Source organism: Protopterus annectens, chromosome 7.part0 (genome assembly GCF_019279795.1).
Source record: "Protopterus annectens isolate FY-2018-M chromosome 7.part0, PAN1.0, whole genome shotgun sequence".
Taxonomy (NCBI): Eukaryota; Metazoa; Chordata; order Ceratodontiformes; family Protopteridae; genus Protopterus; species Protopterus annectens.
The window spans coordinates 955,377,274-955,398,877 of record NC_056739.1 but is presented as its reverse complement, the minus strand read 5'-3'; the positions used below and the strand labels follow the sequence as shown (position 1 = coordinate 955,398,877).

Genomic DNA, 21,604 nt, shown 5'->3' with positions numbered 1-21,604 from the left:
ACTACTTCTTTCTTCCACCCATTTCTCTCTCTAACCTCTCATATTGCTTCTTTGTTGCATCTATCTATCTTCTGCTCTTTGTCCAATGAAGATATGCATTTACACTCATTCACTGCAGATGAATCTTCATGTATATAGCTTTGTATATTTGTATCTGTATATCTGTTTTCTGTACTTCTATAGGCTTGATTGTATACTTTTTAACTAATGTATAACTACACTGTATCTTACCTGTGTTTGATAAATTGTTTTACTAAGCCTGTTAAATTGTATTTTGGAGATTTTCTCTCCGTGCCTCCATTGAAAAAGGGCTATTAGCCCAGGTGGACCTCCCCAGTTAACAAAAGTAAAATAAATAAATGTGTATTAAGAATCTAACATAAATATTACAACCTCTTAAGTTAACTTTGATATTCATATATAACACTTAACCTTTCTGCTGTGTTAACAATTTGATATGGAATAGTATCAAAGGATGTTAATTACATTGATCACTGCTACAGTAGCCTTAGCTATGTCGGGTTATATCCTGCAAAGGATATAACAGGCCAGGTTCTAAAGCTTCAAGGCACCTTTCATTCTCTCAAACTGTCAGGCAGCTTGAGCTGAGCTGATGGAAAGACAAGTTTGGATGTCAAACCCTTCAGAGCTTTATTGCCGTAGAAGAGTACACTCTTCTGAGACTATTGAGGATTGATGGTCAACTTGTACTGTTCCTTTGCTGGGCAGATAAGTTCCCTTTGGGGGGAAAAACTTCCATACAAATATTTTTTGTATTATTAATACTTTCACCTTCAGGAAAGTTATTTTAAAGTGAAGAGTTTTGTGTTTTAACAGACTGTCATGGGATTGCTTTGTACTCTGTTTAAATGTTGTTTAAAGTATTTAAAAATATTTTTTCTGTGGGGAAACTGTTTATTTTCTTTTTGCATGTTTGCATGCTAGCTAAGTCTTTTAAAGTGTTTTTTATTGTTTGTTTTGGTGAAAAAAGTGACTTTTAAGGACTTTAAATTACTGACTTTTACTTCTTATTTTCCCAAGGAAAGAGGCACCATTTCTGCCTTGACCATGGAACAAAATGTAGGTCCATCTTCCAGCCACCAAAAGAAAAATTTAAGCAAACAGCTTTTGTCACCAGAGCATGTTAGCAATTTTCCTCAGCTGTAGGTGGGTGACTCTGGTGAAGCCATTTGCTGTATCTCAGACAGCTCATATTTTACCCCAGATTCTTCTGGTGTAGCACCAACAACCACTATGGACTAGGGTTTAGACATATCTTCTGTGGATGTTGGGGCCCCCTCAGTGGGCAAGGGATAGACATTATTCTTGGTCTTGAGAGTGGGAACAGAGAAAGCTTCTCTGTTTTGTCAAAGTGTTATGCCCATCCCTGACATTTATAACACTGATGGCCCCATTTTTTCTGTCAAAAAGAAACAGAAAACTAAGCATGCATCTACTTATCCTCATAGGAGTAGTTTACTCGATCTGGCTCAGGATTTGATTCAGGATTTTTATCCTTCTTGTTTATTGCTTTGTGATTAAAAAAAAAAAAACAAAGGATACATTTTTTCCTGAAGAGATTCAAGATTCTGAATTTTAACAGGAAGATGAAGGAATTGAGATACAGGTTTTCTCCTCCATTTTTCTGACTTAGATTTGGAGGAAAGCTCACTTTCTAATTTTCCCTTTGTCTCTCTGATAATTTTTACAGAATGTGTCAGCGTTTTTAGAGGGAGTACACTAAAGTTTCTCAGTCTCTCAATTTCCTGACCTTCACCAATTCCTCCAGTTCTATCAGCTTTGGAGGATGTGTGTGTGTGTCTGCATGTAACTTTGTTGCTACCCATAAAAAACAGATAGAATGCATAACGTACCTTAGTATTTTTTATACACTCTTCCCAAATGTGACCCAAAAGCTATAGCTTTAGATAATCCTACTGCTGATAAACACTTAGTTAATTCCTGTACTGCTCCTCTTTCTGTTAAGGATGGAAAGATTCTTGATGGGTACAAAAAACAGTATATGCTTCAACAACTTTGATTTTCAAATTTTTGAATTGTCAGGCTCACATGTTAGTGTAAATTCTGACTAAGTGTGAAAGTATGAGGAATGGTTGGTCTGTAGTTTCTTCTTATGATGAAAAATCTGCTATAAATTATTTACTTTCTTCTGTTATACTAGTCATTATTCTCCATTTACAGTTGTGCGTATGACTCAATTGATACTTCTTCCAGGGCCATGGTCACTGGTACTGTTTTGAGGAGGTTTGCCTGGCTGGATTCTCAGAGCCTCCCAAGAGTATGTGAATAAAAAGAAGTTATGTACTTACCATAATGTTCCATGTCTGTAGTTCATCTTGCCTATATTCTTGCTGGATGGGTTCGGAGCCGATATTCGGCTCCAACTCGGCTGATACTAAAGCTCGAGAGCTTTTACTGGCTCGAGGCTAGCCCCTATCCCATGGTGCCTCACGGCAATTCCCCAGATCTAGTTTGCAAGAAAGCAATGAATACCTATCAGGTAATAAAACAAAAGAAGTTGTATAAATACAGCAAAGGATTAGAAACATAATCCATTCCAGGTGGACAATAAAGAGCAAAGTCAGGCAGCCCCAAAAGAGGTCCACCAGATCCCCCAGAAACAGGAAGGGGGTTGGAGGGAGGGATGCAAGATTATAGGCAAGATGGACTACAAACATGGAACGTTATGGTAAGTACATAACATCTTTATGTTATGTAGTCCTATCTTGCCGTAATTCTTGCTGGATGGGACAGCATCCCTAGCACCTTTATCCTGGGTGGCTCAAGCAAAGAGACTCTTCAGCACAGTAGACCCAAAGGATGACCTGTCCCGGGAGGCCAAATCCAATTTGTAATGACTGACAAATGTATGTGGTCTTGCCCAAGTAGCTGCTGCACAAATAGTATCAACTGGGAGCCTAGACTAAAGGCACATGAAGTAGCTACAGCCCTAGTAGAGTGACCTTTAGCTTTTACTGGTAATTGTCTACCAGCTTGTTGATAAGCAAAGGATATGCAATCCGAAAGCCATTTTGAAATAGTAATTTTTGAAACAGGCAAGCCTTTCCTTTTGTCAGAAAAGGAAATGAAAAGTTGATCAGATTTCCTGAATTCTTTAGTCCTGTGTATATAAAATCTGAGTATCCTGTGAGAATCTAGCTGGTGAAGTCTATACTCTGATTTATTAGAGTGGTTTGGAAAAAACACAGGTAGCTCAAGGGTAGTATTCAGGTTGTGCACCGAGCATACCTTAGGAAGAAAGGAAGGGTTTGTTCTGAGAGAGACTCTATCCTTGTGAAAAATAATGTAAGGAGGTCGAATAGTTAGGGCTTGTAGTTCCGAGACGCTCCTAGCTGATATTATAGCTACCAAGAACAAGGTTTTCCATGATAACAATTTTATGTCTGACGATGAGGATGGCTCAAAGGGTGCAGACATCAATGATGAGAGGACTAAGTTTAAGTTCCAGGGTTCTAATGGTTGTTTTATTGGGGGCCTAAGAAGAACTTCTTTTAAGAAGGTTTTATAGAGGGAGTGCTGCATGATTGGATTTCCCATGAAACCAAAATGGAAACTGGAAATGGCAGCTAATTGAACTGTAACTGTAGCGGCTGCTGCTCCTTCATGAAAAATTATTGCTAGGAAGGATAAAATGGATACTAAAGGAGCTGTATATGGATCTAAGCCCCGATTCCTAGCCCAAAGAGAAAACCTTTTCCATTTGCTAGAATACAGTTTCTGAGTGGAAGGTTTATGGGATGAAATTGGGATGTTTGACCGCTGGGGATAAGGGAATACACCTGGCTATACATGGAATTGGAGCAGCCATGCTGCCAATTTGAGGGTGTGGATGGAGGGATGGAACTGCCCCGATTGATGAATCAGGAGATCTGGAGATGGGTCCAGAATCCATAGCTCCTCCAAGAGACAGGGCCACAGGAAAGGAAACCAAACTTGTCGAGGCCAGTAAGGAGCAATGAGGATCAAGGAACTCCTCAACTGTCTTTCTGTATTACTTTGGGTATGAGTGGAAAAGGAGGAAAAGCATAAAGAAGACCCGGGGGCCAATCGTGAACTAGAGCATCCCTGGGTGACATCCAAGGATGGGGAAACATCCAAGGATGGGGAATGAGGGTAAAGTTGCTGCTGCATTTGGTGTTCAGGTGAGTGGCAAATAGATCGCAGCAAGGCTGGCCCCACTTGTGAAAGATCTCTTTCGCAACAATTGGATTCAGGGACCACTAGTGAGGCATCAGAATTGCTCGGCTGAGTTTGTCCGCTATTACGTTGGATTTCCCCGGGATATGCGTTGCTGTCAGGAAGCGTTGAGTATCCATTGCCCATTTCCAAACTCTTAAGGCCTCTCTGCAAAGCGGGTAAGACTTGGTTCCACCCTGCTTGTTTATGTACCACACGACAGGCATGTTGTCTGACTGAATCGCAATCATTCCAGTGGGAAGGGAGCTGTGAAGTGCTTGCAACACATATAGCACCACTGTCATCTCCAGAACATTGATGTGCAAGTGGTTCTCATGGTTTTGTCAAGTACCTTGGACTGTCTTTCCCAGATAATGCCCCCCCCCCCACCCTATCTGGAAAGCGTCCATGGTCAAAACTGCTTTCTCTTGGGGAGGAACAAGTGGACGACCTAGGACAAGTTGTTTCATGTGTAACCACCATATTAGATCCCTTTTGCATGCGTTTATTATTAATATCTGGTGAGACAATGGAAGGTCTTGCATCGACCATTGTGCAAATAACATCCATTGGAGAATCCTCATATGTAGGTGAGCAAGAGGAACTAATAAGATGGTGGAAGCCATAATCCCTAGGACTTGAAGGACTACTCTGGCCTGGACTCTTTGTTTGCTTAATAAAGATCTGATCTGACTGCGTAGAGATTCCACTCTTTCCTGTGTTAGCTTTACTGACATGGTGGTTGTGTCTATTTCTGAGCCTAGATATACAATATGCTGCGAGGGAGATAAGACTGACTTTTGCAAGTTGACAATGATGCCTAGGCTGGCACACAAGGATAGAGTCTTGTCCCTGGTCCTTATGAGTTGATGCTTGGTGGTAGCAGTGAGGAGACAGACGTCTAGGTATGGAAACACCTGGAATCCCTGACGTCTCAGGTGAGCCGTTACCACTGCTATGCATTTGCTAAACACTCTGGGGGCTGTAGTGAGGCCAAAGGGCAGTGTTCTGAACTGAAAATGACTGGCTCCCAGCTGTAAGCATAAGTGTCTCCTGGAGTGCCTGTCCATTTTGATGTGATAGTACGCATCCTGGAGATCGATTGAGCACATCCAGTTGTCTTTCCTGATAAAGGGAAATATCGACTGCAGAGTGACCATTCGGAACTTTGATTTTCTTACATGCCTGTTGAGCCTGCTGAGATCTAGAATTGATCTCCAGTCCTCTGTTTTTTTTGGAATTAAAAAGAAACAAGAGTAAGTTTCGGATCCTACTTGCTCTGCGGGGACTTCTTAGACGACTCTTTTTTTCATTAACGAGATGACCTCTGATGTTGCACGGTCTAATTGGATGGGTGGTATGTCTGGAAAAGACTGGTTTGTTGGGATTTCAGAAATAAAGGGAATCAGGTAACCTCTGGATATTATTGTATGTACACAACGATCTTGAGTGATAGTTTGTCAGGCGCTTGGGTTCGGCGATATACGACCCCCGACTGCCTCCAAAGATGGACAGTTGGGCAACCCCTCAGGGTCGATGGAAGGGATGATCAGAGAAAGCTTCTCTGTCTCCCTGATGTTGCGGACCTCCTCTACCGCAAGGGCGGTAACTTCCATTATATCCTCCCCCTCTGCCCCTGGGGGGGGGTTGACCTTGTGCCTGAGGAAAACCTTTTTGGGATTTGCAGAACCACATTTTCCCTCTTGTATTACCCTTGGGATAGGGTCTGGATGGGAGAAAGAAACAGACTCCAATGGCAGATAAGGTTTTTCCTTCCTGCTTGCACCTAGTTAAAGTCTCTTTCAGTTGGGGTCCAAACAGAGATGAAACAGCAAAGGGAACGTTAGTAAAGGAAGACTTGAAGGATTCCATAAAATTACAAAGACGCATCCATGAATGTTTCCTGAGGGATATTCCTGCTGCAGCTGCCCTGCTCGCTCCATCTGCCGCATATGAGATCAGCCTCATGGAGGAGTTAGCTATGGAAGTAAGGGTGGAGAGCTGCGCAGAAACCTTGTTTATGGAACCAGGAGCTACTGAATCCTGGAGTGTATCTCCTAACTCTTTCAGGAGATCCCTCTGAAGACGAGTAAAATGAGTCAGGTAATTCAGCAATCTTAGTGTAAATGCTGCTGAAGAAAAAGTAAGCTTCCCATACCTATCCATCATCCTGGGCTCCTTGTTAGGAGGATGGATATTAGAAGACATCTCAGATAATAACTTTTTGGTGGCTGCTGCTACCACCATAGCATCAACTGGAACTCCCTTGCTAAGGAAAGACTTGCCCTCAGGTGCTGTCATAAATTTGTTTGGCTTCCTCAGGATGGCTTCCACTGAATCTGGAGAGGTCTATGCTTTCCGCGATATGACCCCCAAAAGTTGGTCATAAGGCGGTGTCACCCAAGAGGTGGAAGGTCGGGAGCCAAAGGCCTCAAGATACACTGATTCATCCTCAGTAGGGTTAGAGGTCTTCCAATCACCCATCTGTCTAAGGATTTTTAGGATGTCAGAGAAGGAGACATTCTCAGAGGGAGATCTAGGGGACCCTTCTGATTCTTCTAAATCAGTGTCTGATGTGACAGACTCAGGGGAGTCGACATATTTCCTCTTACATATCCTCTTCCGAGGGAGCTCTCCAGTGGGATAATCTGGGGAGGTCTTGGAAGAGGGGGTGCCTCCAATGGGGGCTACTTGGGCCTCTGGTTCCCTACACAGTGGGGGTGGCAGGGGGGAAGAGGTTGCCGCCTGCTGCTGGTGGGACACAGGTTCCAAATGAATGGCTTTGGCAGAGGATAAAACCTCTATAGCTTCAAAAGCCTCCCCCCCACGCTCTGAAGAAAACCTCCACTCCGAGGGGGTGGATGGTCAACTCCAAGCAAGAGGGAACGGCTCTGAAGAAGAAGTGGGAGCCAAGCTGAGTCGAGCCGAAGCTCCAAGAGGGAGGGTTGGTTCTGACGAGAACCCAGGGTGACTGTCCCCCTCAGAGTCGACACGAGAGCATCGGCCCCCAGAACTCTTGGCTCCAGACTGAGCCATCGAGACTAGAGTAATTGGCTCTGAGGAAACAGGTTGAATCCCCGGAGCTGAAGGGTCGAAGACAGAGGAACCTGACATAATAGGCTCCGAGAGCGAAGCAGTTGGAGGAGGAACAGTGATCGGTACGGGTGTCGGCTCCAAGACCTTTGGGTCTGGAGGGGTCAATTTTCTAGCCAGAGCTGAATCCGAAAGCAACCTTTTCACCACCCTCTCAATGTCCTCATCTGATAGAGTCCTGGAGGATCTGGTGGAGACTGAAAGAGACCTTCTTCTCTCCAAAATAGGAGATCTCAAAGTAGGAGATACAGTCTCGATGTCGGGCAAAATCTTCGGTACCGAAGATTGTCTCGGAACCGATGAAATCAACTGCACCGAAGATGAAGCAGAGTCGGAACCGGAACTCCTTGGTTCCAACACTTTAGACTTTTTGGTCGGCTCCGAAGTCAGGGCCAATGATTTTCTCTCTGAAGATTTTGCAGCTGCCTGACCAAATTCCAGCTGCTCCTGGAAGGAACTGGTCATAAGACCCCTGTCAATAAGTTTTCTTTTCCTTTTGTTCAACACTCTTGTACTAAAAGTGTGACAGAAGGTGCAGGGTTCATGTAAATGGGCTTCGCCAAGACAATATACATAACTGGTGTGGCTGTCTGTAAGAGACATTTTCTGCGCACACCTGTTAAATTTTTTGAACCCCGAAGGACGATGATCCTTGTGATCCTTGTCTTTATCTTTAGACATACTTAAACACTAAGAACAAAGGCAACAATAGTATTACTACAAAAAGTGTAAAGAGAAGAAAAGTTTTTTTTTTTTTTTTTTTTTTTTTTTTTTAGTAGTCACACACACACACACACAGGGAGTAAAGGCCCTCAGCCCTCTAATTTAAATGGGCCGTACAGTCCTAAGGGGGGAATAGGGGTTGAAAACTTTCAAAAACAGTCACACAATAAAGAAGAAACTATTAATTAATATATATATATATATATATATATATATATATATATATATATAAAAGAAAAAGGTGGTAGAAAAGGATTAAATAAGTAAAAAATCGTTTTACTTAGCCAGCGAGCCAGTAATACATAACCTCGAAGCTTTTGCGGCAAACGAGATTTGGGGAATTGCCATGAAGCACCATGGGATAGGGGCTAGCCTTGAGCCAGTAAAGGCTCTCGAGCTTTAGTATCGGCCGAGTCGGCTCTGAACCCATCCAACAAGAATTATGGCGAGATAGGACTACATAGCATTGAGATTTTATCTTTTGGACATGGAGCATATTAGGAACAATGCCAGAAATTAAACAGCTTGTAGGGGACAAACCTAACTTTGCCTATAAGAGTTGCTCCAATTTTAAACAGCGTTTCTGTTATAAAGACATGATACATACTGGTCCCAGACAAAATCTAAGGTCAGGCACTTTTCCTTGTTATAAATGTGTATGTTGGAAAGATATTCTGAAAAGTGATGAATTCATACACCCAATAACAAAGAAAAAGTATACATTCAAATATTTTGCCAGATATAATACTTCTAATATTGTCTATTTGGCTACATGTGTGAAATATCCAGCATTTTATTTTGGAAAATGTACACATAAACTGAAAGATTGTATCATAGAGCACAAGTCTGAAATACGTAGGAAAGTCAACACAAATGCACTTGCTAAACATATGGGAGAGAAAGGAATGTATCATGAGTTTCACTTCAGGGTGATTAATGTTATGCAAATTAATAGAAGGGGTGGTGATTTAAGTAATAAATTGGAAATCTGTGAGTATGAATGGATCATACGACTACAAGCAGATTCTGCACCAAGCATCAATACAGCTGTCAGCCTTTAACCAATTTTAAAGAGAAAACAAACGTCTCTAAGTTGATAATGTGTTTGAAATATTTTTAATGTGTTATATTTAGTTAAGTTCTATTTTTATTTAACATTTTTTGAGCCAGGAATTGAACCAGAGAACGTCTTGCTGTAAGGCGACAGCGCTGACCACTATACCACTGTGCCATTATGTTTTAGGTTATGTGAAATGCTTTTATGGAACTTTTAGATGCTGATTTCCTTATTTTATCATATTTAAATAATTAATTGATTCTATGTTTCGACTAGGGCTGTGTCACATGGTTTTAGTTTGAATCTGTTTTAATGGCGATGTGATTACACTAACTGTTACTTACACACTGAAGAAGGGCATTAACCTGAAAGCTGTGTGGTTTTACTGCTTTTTGAAGAAACTACTATAGATCTGCTCAGCATTTCCAGTGGCTGAAGTTTTTGTTTTGTATCCAAACAGGAAATTGATGGCCAGGCATTTATAAGATATCTCTGTCTATAAGGGGTATGGGTGCCAGGCCCGATGTAAATTTCCTATTCTTCATCCACTTGTCTAAGTTGTGCTTAAACTGGGTAATAGATGAATGCAGCTTCACATCGGTGGGAAACCTGTTCCATACGAGGGGCAGTCTCTGGGACACATACCTATCTCACCAGCAGGTTCTGTTTAAGTTGCACTGCTGACATCTGTGCTCTTAGAAAGGAACCTCTGAAACTCCCTTCAGCTGAACCTGTTATTTGGCAAAAAAGACTGCAGAAGGAGACATTATACTCTGACTGGAAATGTGAAGTTTACATTGGAGCACTGACCTCCTTGTAGCAGCTGACAATCTCTCTGAGAATCACATGGTCCACAGTGAAAGCTTATTTTATTGTTCTAACAACCTGAAAGTTAAATGTATTTCCTTCCTGTGAATGCACCTACATGCTTGATAAGAGAATCTATCATAAGCACTTTTTACGCCTTACAGTAATTGGTAGGACTATCTCATTTCTACAAGTTGCTATGCTACATTTGTTAAAACCAAAGGCCAAAACTGATATTGATCCAGCACCATTTAAAATTCAGTTAATTTTATTAAAAATATTAAAAGTTCAAAGCATTGAGTCAATAAAAGTCAAAATACTGCTGTTTTTCATCTATGCAGACAAATATTGACAGCAGTGAAAGAAAATCAATTACAGTTTAGTGCAGAAAAAGCATAAGTAAAATAAAACTGAAGGCCAGTCCATTATTTTTGCAGGGGGTATTTAGGGTGATTACATAACAACCACTTAATGTCCTGCTGACTGTGACCTTGCTTTGGACTATGTTGATGGTGGAATTTATTTATTTATTTATTTTTATTTCTGGAAGTGTCATGCATATAGCAGTCCATGCAGCATTTCCTTCAGCATGTTCCCAACCCTTTGTAGTATGCCTGAAGGGGACAGGGCCATACCACCCAGTATGTAGCTGTCAGCAAACCTAATGAGATAGAAGCTAATGCTGTCAGCTTGTGTATCTAGAAGAAGATGCCCAGTGTATCATCAGCTAGTTATGAGCTGGCATCCCAGCTTTACCATATGAGTTCTACTGAAACATCATATGTTAGTCTTGTGACTCTATTTGTGCTGAACCCATGCTCATTGAGTTTCTTTAAATCTCCTTTATGGGTGACAACATCATAGGCCTTCAAAAGATCAAGATAGACTGCACATACAAATTAACCTGTCATTCATGGGAGCTATAATGTCCTCTTTTTCTAGAATCAGAAGACTGCAACCCTTTGAACAAGCTCCATCATAATCCTTTTCATACCACTGCAGAGGTTACAAACAATAATGATGGATCTGTCGTTCCTAGGGTCAGACTTTGACTAATTTTTGTAGAAGGATGTGTAATACCATGGCCTGCTGACACAATCTGGGGCATAGTCTGTTGGAAGAATTTTGTTTAATAATAATATGTGAAGGAGCTGATTTAGATTTTATAGCACAGAGGAAGTTTCCTATGATGTTATTTTGGCCCAAGAGTTAGTGTTCTTGATTTTACCCAAGTCATTTTCAGTCTGATAGGAAGATATGATTGGACGTGGAAGACTACAGCTGTTTAAAGGTTGTTACCAAGGAGTCCCTTAACAAGGCTATTAGGAATCAAGTGCTAGTAAAGGCATAATAGGACCCCCTTCTGCTGTAAGGATTCAGCCATCATGGCAAAACATCTTGATAAACTCTGTGTGAAGTAGATAGGCTGAACAGCAACACTTTGGATTTTAAGTGAAGTCAACCCAGAATAAATCTAAGGAACCTTCTATGAAGACCTCCCCCCAAAACCAATGTGTCAAAAACCATCTATCATCTTCAAAAACATCATTAAGGTACCCTGCTATGGCATCAGAAACAAGATCCTGTGGATAGTCAGCATTTAAAATTTGACATATAGAATGTGAGTGATGCTGAGGTCCAAAATGGTACAGAAGTCACTTTTCCTTTCAGAATGTTGAAGAAATGACAATAGAACACTATTCTTTCTGAAAGAGGAAATGGTGTACAGCCTCTTGAGGAGTAGAGTCTGGTCCTTCTCCAGTAATTTAGTAGAGAAAGTCTGGTCTTTCAGTGAAGTTCCTGAGGGTAAGCTATACAACTCCAAGATAAGACATTCTGAAACACAACTAAAACTTACTAATCTTTTGTTATGGTTCTCCTAGCTAAGCCAAACTCACAGATCTGGCATTTCATGTGTATTCCTGAGGAGAAATCAGAAGTGTTGCAGTAGTACCAGCATCATTGACTCCTGGCAGCTTTTGAAGTAAAGAGGCAGCACTGCCTGACACCTTGATGCCCTTCTGATCTTACGAGAGGGCTGCTGCTTTTTTTTGGGGGGGGGGGGGAGATATGGGTTGACTAGGAAAATCCTACAAAACTGCACAGTGTTCAGTGTCTGTTTTTCTCCTCTGCATGTCTACAATAACCACTTGAGAATCCAAGCTAAAAAGAGCCTCACAAAAGAAGAAACCATGCAGGATGGCCTGCTTTATCTCACCCTTTTAGGCCACCCCATTTAGATACATCTCTGATACTGTTTCCCTAGCCACAGTACAAACACCATCAAAAAATTACAATTAGCAATGTGGAACCACATTGAAGAAATCATTGTATGTCTTTTTCCGGAGATGCACTGACCCTGGAATCTGTCAGATTTTCTAAGAGGCTGGCACACAAGGGAATACTGGACTGAGAAAACTAAGACAAATATTGTATGGTCCCCAAAGCCTAGAATGGCACAGGATGATACCAATTTGCCTACTTTATCCAGGACTCTGGACTTGGTTATTCTCTGTCAAAGTTAATAGCTGATGTAGTTTTGAGACCTATGCTATAGATTTAAAAGGTCTCATAAAAAATATGCCCTTGGATGGTTAGAGGAGAAGGTATTTCAGTCTTCCTGGGGCTTATAAGGGAAATTGGTCTTTTCTGGAACAGGAGGAAGAGAATCTGGATATTTGAATGATACATAAATGTTAACTTTAAAGCCAGATTCCGCAGGGGAGATGACTCAAGCTGCCTCTTTTTACTTCATAAACTGGCTGAGTATAAAAATAGGGAAAATGCAAAAGCGATTAAATTCCATGTTTATATAGGTCCTTGTTAGCCTTAGCAAATTGTGTCAGCAGGCCAAGGGAGAACTAAAAAGACAGAAGGCCTAATTAACCTTTTTCTGTTTCAGAAACAATGACTCCAGAATCCAAAGAATACCAGCTCCAGAGGTATAGTGCTGAAGGAGGAGCAGACAGTCTACTACCTATAGCTTCAGTATGGGATAGTGAGCACTTATCTAACATGAGACGTGATCAGCAAATGGCAGTTAAGTGCTAGGTTTTCTGTGAAGTGATTGCACTACTTGGTGGGAGCCCACCAAACACAGCAACATTTCATGCAAGATTTACGTAAAGCCTTGCTCTTACAATCAAACAAAACCCCTTAATTGTGCATCCATGTATCCACAAGGACATAACCCATCAGATTTGAAACAGTGTGCATACATTCGATGTCATGTGCATGTTTGTTAGCCCATCATTTTTTACAGGAATAGGAGGTGTCCCCCTTAGGGTTAGCACCCTGAACTCTGAACTATACAGAAATCAGAGTGATTAACTGCTAAGTCCAGACATCGTTGAATAAATTCTAGTTTTCTGTACGGCACAGCGAACAGAATGTGTACAATCCTTATTGCCTACTTACACTTTGCCAGTGCCTTTAACACTACCCTTCATATGGAGATTACTCACACTATCTCTCCCTACTCAGCATTAACCCATGCATAGTTCACTGAATAGGTAATTCACTGACAGAGCCCATACAGTTATGATCAAGATTGTTTGCTCTGTACAGACAAGCATCATCAGCTGTGCTCTGCAGGGCACTGTCCTTGCACCTTCCTCTTTTGTTTATACTTCTCCAGAATGAAAGATGATATCAACAAGCCATTGCTAACCAACTTTGTTGATGATTGTAAGTGAGAAGTTACCAAATCCCATTCTGATTCTCAAATTCTGTAAGAAGGGTCTACAGCAAACATATACGCTTGCTGTGTTAAGCATGGCCTTACCCTTATAGCTTTTTTGGTCAATCTAATATCCCTACCATTTACCATATAGAAAACTTTCCTCTTCAATCTGAAAGTCATCATGGAGGTGGGTACCTTTGTTAGTAACAGACTCTCCTTTGACCACCAGGTTTCTGTTATGATTAAAAAACCCTTTTACTTTGCACAAGTTATTTTCTCATAGTCCAAAGAAATTACAGTCCTACTTTATTTCTCTCTCATTGGCCCATCATTGAATATAATGCCCCCTTTAGAATGTACTTTAAGTGCCTAAATCATCTTGAGACACCTCAATGCTTCCTTATCAAAAATATGTAATGTCCCAGTACCTTTAGCTACTTTAACAGATTAAAAGTTTTGCCCCTCTACTCAGTGTTGTGCCGAGTCCTGAGTGATGATCTCTGCTTACATTTCCATGTTATGAATGACCCAGCACTCACTGAACTTCACCTAAAATACAACCAGTGGTAAATAAAACACCTGCTGTAGAGAACTAAACCTATACTACAACACTGGCAACATCATACAGCAACACTGTGCAAAAGCAGCATTTAAAGCAGGAAAAATGCAACACCAGGAAAACATCAGTTTGGGACAAGAATGTGATATAAAAGAACTTAAGCAAGAGGAAGTGCATAAATACTTGGGAACGGATGAAGAATCAGCAATAAAACATGAACAAATGTGAATAATACTCAGTAAGGAATATTTCAGAAGACTTAAATTAATCCTGAGAACCACACTGACATCTAGGAACAAGATCCAAGCTATAAATCAATTTGCTGTTCCTGTCCTAACGTACAGTTTTGGAGTGATTGACTGGCCCCAAAAAGTGTTGGCTAGATTAGACATTAAAACAAGAAGGATGCTTCATGCTCACAAAATGATTTATAAAAATCAGTGTATACCAAGATTATATATTCCCCGTTCCGAATGAGGGATGTGCCACCTTGAAATTGATTACATGTATAGATCTGCAATCGTGGGACTCCACGCATATCTACTGACCTCACAAGATCCAAATGTGGTGAAAGTTTTGAAACATGAGGAGAATAAATCTAAGATGACTTCTCTGCTTAATTTAGCAGAAGCATATCGACATCAAGCAGGAATGGAAATCAAACCAGAAGTAGATAAAAAACAGGCTGCAACTGAATGTGCCAAAAAACAAAAGAAAGAATATAATGTGAAGGACCAGATGAGAAGGCAAGAAATGTGGAAAAAATATAAATATAGTTGCAAGTATAGAAAGCTTCTGGAAGAGCCTCATGTTGGTCAAGAATGAATGCAGGAATGATTAAGGAGAGGTTAATTCAAACCAAGAAATGAAAGGTTAATATTGACAGCCCAAGACAGTGGGCTACGTACACGCTGGTTTACAAAGTCCTTGAACATGTGGGAGAAACAGACAAATGTAGGTTTTTGTAAAACCGAATTGGAAACAATCACTCACCTTGTTGCGGGTTGCAACACACTAATGACAGAAACATGAGCCACAAAGCATCATAGAAAATGATGAAGTTTATATCACATGGGATCACCCATTACCAATAGTTCGAAAAGATAAATGCTAGAAAACCGGATATAGTGGTCCAAGAAAAGAAGACAAAAGTAACACTGATTATTGAAATAGCCACACCCAGTGACTATAGTGTCTTGCGTACAGAGAGACACAAAGTCATAAAATACCAGGATCTGCAGGCAGAAATGAGAACAATGTGGAAGAAAGATACCCAGACAGTTCCAATAGTAGTAGGAGCAACAGGTCTTATCAAAAATAATTTACAATCATATTTAGATATGTTATCAATCCATGTAACCCCATACGAATTGCAGAAGGAGTAATTACTGGGCACATTACGGATGCTGCTAAGAGCACTTTTGGCTGACATCAAAGATTGAAACAATACTAATTTCATGAACTTTAATCATACTTTGACTTAGGAATGAGGTTCATTCCCATCGTGGTATTAGAAACCAAAAAAATTTGGAGAAATTAGAACAGGACAGGGACGTAACCTGATGGATACCCTATTTCTGGAATAGGATGCCATAACATATCAAGCATAATACTTCCATTGCAATCTTTAAAAGGATGGGTGATCCCAAATGTTTATATGGGATATGAGAGGAAAATCTTTATGGATGACATTATGTTTTCCATCAGTACTGGGTAATGGTGCTGAGGTTCTTGATGGTCTCCATGACCATAAGCTTAGAAAGAGAAAGACTATGAATCTATGTAAATATGCAAGAGTTTATAAAATCATCACCGACACTTTTTTTTTGCTGAAGCATTGTGATGCAATCATGTGTGAATATCTTAAAAATATATAATAAATATGATATTCCAGCATCTACTGATGTGTACATTTACAACATAAAATGGGACCAAAGATGGTGGGGTAGGTGGGAAAAGGAGAGGAGAAAAGTGAGGATAAAGGAGGTGTAAAAGGTGCGACTTTTGTCCAGTTTTTGCCTTGGTCTAGCCTCCCTCACTCTAGCCAGCTTGCCTTGACTTGAGCAGTTATGAGATGAATAGACTCTCTAAAGCCTTCAACAATGAGCATCATTCAAGGGTTCACTCCATATGAGGATATGTGCAGGATAGTTGCAGTGCTACTCCAGCTGCTCAATCATGGTTGTGTTGGTGTTGGGACCCGAGGACTCGCCACGTTTAGCTGATGACATGCACATTCTTAATCATCTGCCAGCCAATGAAAAGTACTTTGTAAATGAAAGAACAGAAGGCATCCCAAAGACATGGTAAGGAGCAGGCTTTAAGAACTTTATCCCACCACTTCAATTCTGCCTGTGAACATGCAATCAACCTCCTGCTGATCATCATCCCACAAAGTAAGGCAAGCCTTCATCTTCTTATGCTTCCTTCATTGGATGATCAGCCTGAAAAGTTAGTACTTGTGATATCCTGTTATGTTGCCACCACCCAGGATGCATAGGTTCACAGGTTCATAGGCTGGTACTAGGCTATTGACCCTAAGGCCTATGCAAGCCTAGCCATAACAATTCCCTGGAAATTTTTTCCCACAATATTTACTTCTCTGGGCCCCTGTCTAGCAGGGCAACTGACATGATCCCCGGGGTGAATTTCCTATCTCCCATCCAATCATCAAGGTTCCTTTTGAAGAGGGCCAATGAGGTGCTCTGCTTGACATGTATGGGCAGTTTATTCCAGAGTATGGGGAGTCTCTGGGTCAGGAACCTATCCCTCCAGCATGTTTTGTTCATTGTGATGATAAGGTTTAGATCCCTGGAGCATGTGGCTCTGAGAGATTGGGATTTCTTTAGGTGGAGCATGTCCAACAGCTCAGGGTTTGACATGGCCTTGTATGTTAAGCAGAGATCGCCTCTGAGTAGACGATATGCCACAGAGTATAGCTGGAGTTTTTTTTAGACGGTCAGCATATGACATCTGCTTTAGGCCTGTGATTCTTTTAGTGAGGTGTTTCTGTGGCCTTTCCAGCTGTTGCAGATGTCTTGTGAGGTACATACTAAATGGGGCATTATACTCTATAATGGGTCTAATGAGGGATGAGTTCAGTGGGACAATGACCTCTATTTTCTGGATGAAAAGCCCTTAGTGATGAGGCGTGCCACGTAGAAGGATTTCCTGACTGTTGTGGCGATGTGGTTATCGAAAGTGAGACCACTGTCCACTTTTGTCCCTAAGTCTCTCATCACACTTTCGATGTTTAGTGTCCTGCCACATATGTGTTCATGGGTACATGTTTTTTTCCAAAGGGGATGACTATACCTTTCTTGGCATTAAGCTTGAGCCCATGGCTCTGGCACCAGGCATCTGTTTCTGTAAGGCCCTTTTGTGGAATATCCACATCATTTGGGGATTCAATAATAGCTCCCAGTTTGCAGTCATCTGCAAACTTTGTTAGCCAGAGTCCCTTAGTGTTGGCCTGTACTTCAGAGAAGTAGATGCCAAACAAGAGTGGTCCCAGGACTGAACCCTGAGGTACTCCACTTGTCACTTGTCTGGAGCTGGATTTGGAGTCAGCTACTTTTACAGTCTGGGTTCTGTCAGTAAGCCAGTTGGCAACCCATCGAGTGACGTAGGGATTTATGCCCAGCTTAGTAAGTTTATCTATGATTCCAGAGTGGGGGATGGTGTCGAAGGCCTTGGCGAGGTCCAGATAGGCTGTGTGGACCTCCTTACCCTCATCCACAGCTCTGGAGACCGACTCGAAGAAGTCAATCAGATTCAGGAGACAAGATCGGCCCTTCACAAACCCAAACTGGGTGGGGTCCAGTGTCTGAAGGTTGCCAATGTCTTTGTTTATAAGTTCCATGATAATGTGTTCCATGCCCTTGCAGATCAGGCTTGTCAGACTGATGGGACAGTAGTCCCCTGGATCCAAGGTGGATCCTCCCTTGTGGAGCGGGATAACTGTAGCGGTGCGCCACTCAGTGGGCACAAAGCTTGAGGTGAGGCTATGATTAAACATGACACTTAGGTGGGGTGCCAGTTCATTTTGTAGTTCATGTAGTACACAGCCTGGGATGTCATCTGGTCCCATGGATGCTGTATTCTTAGCTTTGGAGAGTGCTGTTTCTACCTTTGTGGCTGTGATTATCAGAATTTGGCAATCTTTTGGTATTGAGATGGGCCCTTTAGGGGGTGAGAGAGGAGTGAAGTTGGCACTAAATCGATCTGCCAGGATATTGGCAATATCCTTGGGATCAGTATATTTAATGCCATTCTGTTGTAGTTCAGAGCAGATCTGAGGATTGCCATTTAGATTCTTGACATAACTGTAGAATGCCTTGTGTTTGTCTTTGGAATCTTTGGCAATTTTATTTTCGTAACTAGCTTTTGAGGATTTTATGAGGGATCTCAGCTTTTTACTGAGGCTGGTGAGGGAGTTTTTTGCATCCTGGGATTTTCCTCTTTTCTGCAACAGTTTCTTCCTTCTGTTGTATAGTTTGTTTATAGCAGGGGACCACCAGATTGGCTTCCTTTTTTTGGAGAAGAGCATCTTAGTTCTATTTGGGATGGCACGATTCATGCACGAGTGGATGTGCTCGTACAGTGCCTTAGTGTAGGATTCTGCAGTCGAACTTCCAGATCCCGTCTGCATGGGTGTTGTGAAGTTTGTCACTTCTGACTTCAGTAGCATGAAGTTGGCTTTGGAGAAGTTTTTTAAGGAGGTTTCCTTACTGGGGGGTGGGGGTGGGATGTGGATGTCAAGGGTGATTTGCTTATGGTCAGACCTGACCAATGAGGGGGTGACCACTGGTGTGAAGCATCTATCTCCCATGTTGGTAATGACCAGGTCTAGGATATTGGAGCCCCTGCTGGGACAATGGATTAGTTGATCCAGGGCGTTGGAATTTATGAATTCCAGGAACCGTTGGGAAAAGGAGTTGGTACCTGAGTAGTTTTCCCAATTATTAATGGCAGGGTAGTATCTTGCAGGTTAAAGATCTGGTAATCTTGAACCAGCAGGAATGCTGAATGCAGGAAACTTTCTAGCAACATACATTAGGACAAGATTCTTACTGTGTCAGTGGCAGATAAAACGTAGAAACAGAAGAACTGTACTAGCCTTGGATATGAGAACATGGCATGCACTTGTGGGAGGTATTCATGTCCCTGAGTATGAAACAGAAAATCCTGTCTACTGTAAAAGAACTTTAACATCATGTCTTTAGTTTATGTATTTATCTTGTATTACTTTCTTATCTTAGTTGATTATTCTTTTATAAGTCTGGATGAAGACAAAATCTGCATCCAAGTGTATGCTTAAGATCATGGCTTATGTTTTCCACAAAATAATCTTATATGCCTTTTCTCCATGCTCCTGTTACCATTAGAAAACAGCATCACAGCAGTGTCTCTCAGAACTATATTAATCTACAGATTATTTTGGAAGGAACAACATGGGATGGAAAGTTATTTAATTTCCCTCTAGTAAAATGAATTATGCAAGAGTAGCAACTTACATGGTTTATTTGTTTACTATTAGTTAAGTGTTTAAGGGCACTGGTTCAAGGACCCAAGCCATGAGGCAAATGGTTTCAGGTTGATTTTATGATACTTTGTAATTAACTGCCTCTACATAATTCAATATTAACTGGTTAAGCCCATAGCAATGATAAGTCAGTTTCCAACTGACTACCTGAAAAAAACAGAAGGAAATTAAGTGACATCTTCATGGTTACAACACATACAGGTTGGAATGATATAATTCATGGAGATTCAAATTTCAGCCCACAGCATTGAACACTACGCTGTGCTGCATAAAACTGTTTTGTAAGTGTATCTGTGGGTGTGTCTAGGCATATGCCATGTATACCACAGCATACATTTAAATATTTTATACAATAATGTTCGAGAATATATACTTGTGTTATTAAGTTATAGAGTTTTTGTAGAATGTCATGCTGGCTAAATGGAGTTTTTACTCAAGCTTATAATTTCCAGAGGTTTTCCAGTATTTAAAAAGTGTGGTGTCCAGAAACAAGTAATGTCTATGATAGAGACAGGTTACTTTTTGAGCATGTGTGTACAACTCTAAAAATGCTGGCTATTTCCCTGCAAAAAACATGCATTTGTCTTCATAAACAAGGAAGATTATTTCAACATAATATTCTTTGAATGGCACTACATACAGTTCATAAGTATGTACAGCTAGAAAAGCAATGCATACAACTCACTTCTCCTTTCAGAACAATTCAGGTGCAGTAGATACAGATGTTATAAATACTATAAGCAACCTAACTTTTTCTGATTTTTCTTGTACCTCTTTGCATGTAACTCAAAAGAGGTACCACATATTTTAAATATTCAAGTAAGACCTATCACACATAAGGGAAAAAGTAAAAAAATTTACATGGAATGCCAAAATGCCTTAAATCATCCAGATTATAACAGCTATATCAGCTTGTACATTCACAGCTCTAATGCATATCTTTAAAAGAGTTTCTAAACTCAGCATGACTGACATATACGATTCATATTTTTCCTGAACAATATAAAAAAAACATGCTGAGATTTTAAAAAGAGACATGAATTATTTATCACTTCACAAACTAATATTCAGCACTACAGGAAAACTAATTATGATAGTGGAAGATCTGTGTCTAAATGTAAATCAAGCCTGAGCAAGTTAATCCCTCCTTCAAAATGCTGAACAGCCTTTGCAAAAATTAGATAGCGATCATTTGATTAAGACTGAAAAAATGCTGAATAAAGCACACCTTGGAGGCAGTTGTCTCTTTAAAAAGCATTATTCAAAGGTGTAATTGAATATATATTCTAAAGTATTTGCCAGAGAAGAATGTCTTGATACGAGACACTGATTGTGTGACATCAGTCATACAGCAAATCTAAAACAGGCCATGGAATTAGCATTTACATTAAAAAAGTAAAGTGGTTACCTACTAGTACTCATTTTTTCCTACAATAAATTCACTTTGACAATTCTCATCTACAGTAAACAAACTGCTTTCTGACTAACTATGTATGATGATGTGTATATAGAGCAAGAGCTTGGCAACATATTTATTCTCCAGTAGTATACGTCCAGAACCAGTATGACGATTCTTCTTCTTTCGGCTTTTCCCGGTTAGGGGTCGCCACAGCGGATCACCTGTCCGCTCATGATTGGCAGTGGAGTTTTACGGTGTCGAGTTGCCAGCCCGATGCCCAACCTTCCATAGAAGGTACACACACACACACACACACACACACACACACACACACACACACACACACACACACACACACACACACACACACACACACACACACCTAGGGCCAATTTAGAGTGTCCAATCCACCTATAGCATGTCTTTGGGATGTGGGAGGAAACTGGAGCACCCGGAGGAACCTCACGCGACCACAGGAAGGACATGCAGACTTCGCACTGAAGGCACCCCAGCCGAGAACC

General features: G+C 40.9%; 1 protein-coding gene across 1 annotated transcript in view; it reads right to left on the bottom strand.

Moving 5' to 3' along the window:
* Window positions 1-21,604, bottom strand: part of CFAP20DC (CFAP20 domain containing) — a 2,639,303-nt gene that overhangs the window by 1,923,614 nt on the left and 694,085 nt on the right. The window lies entirely within an intron of this gene.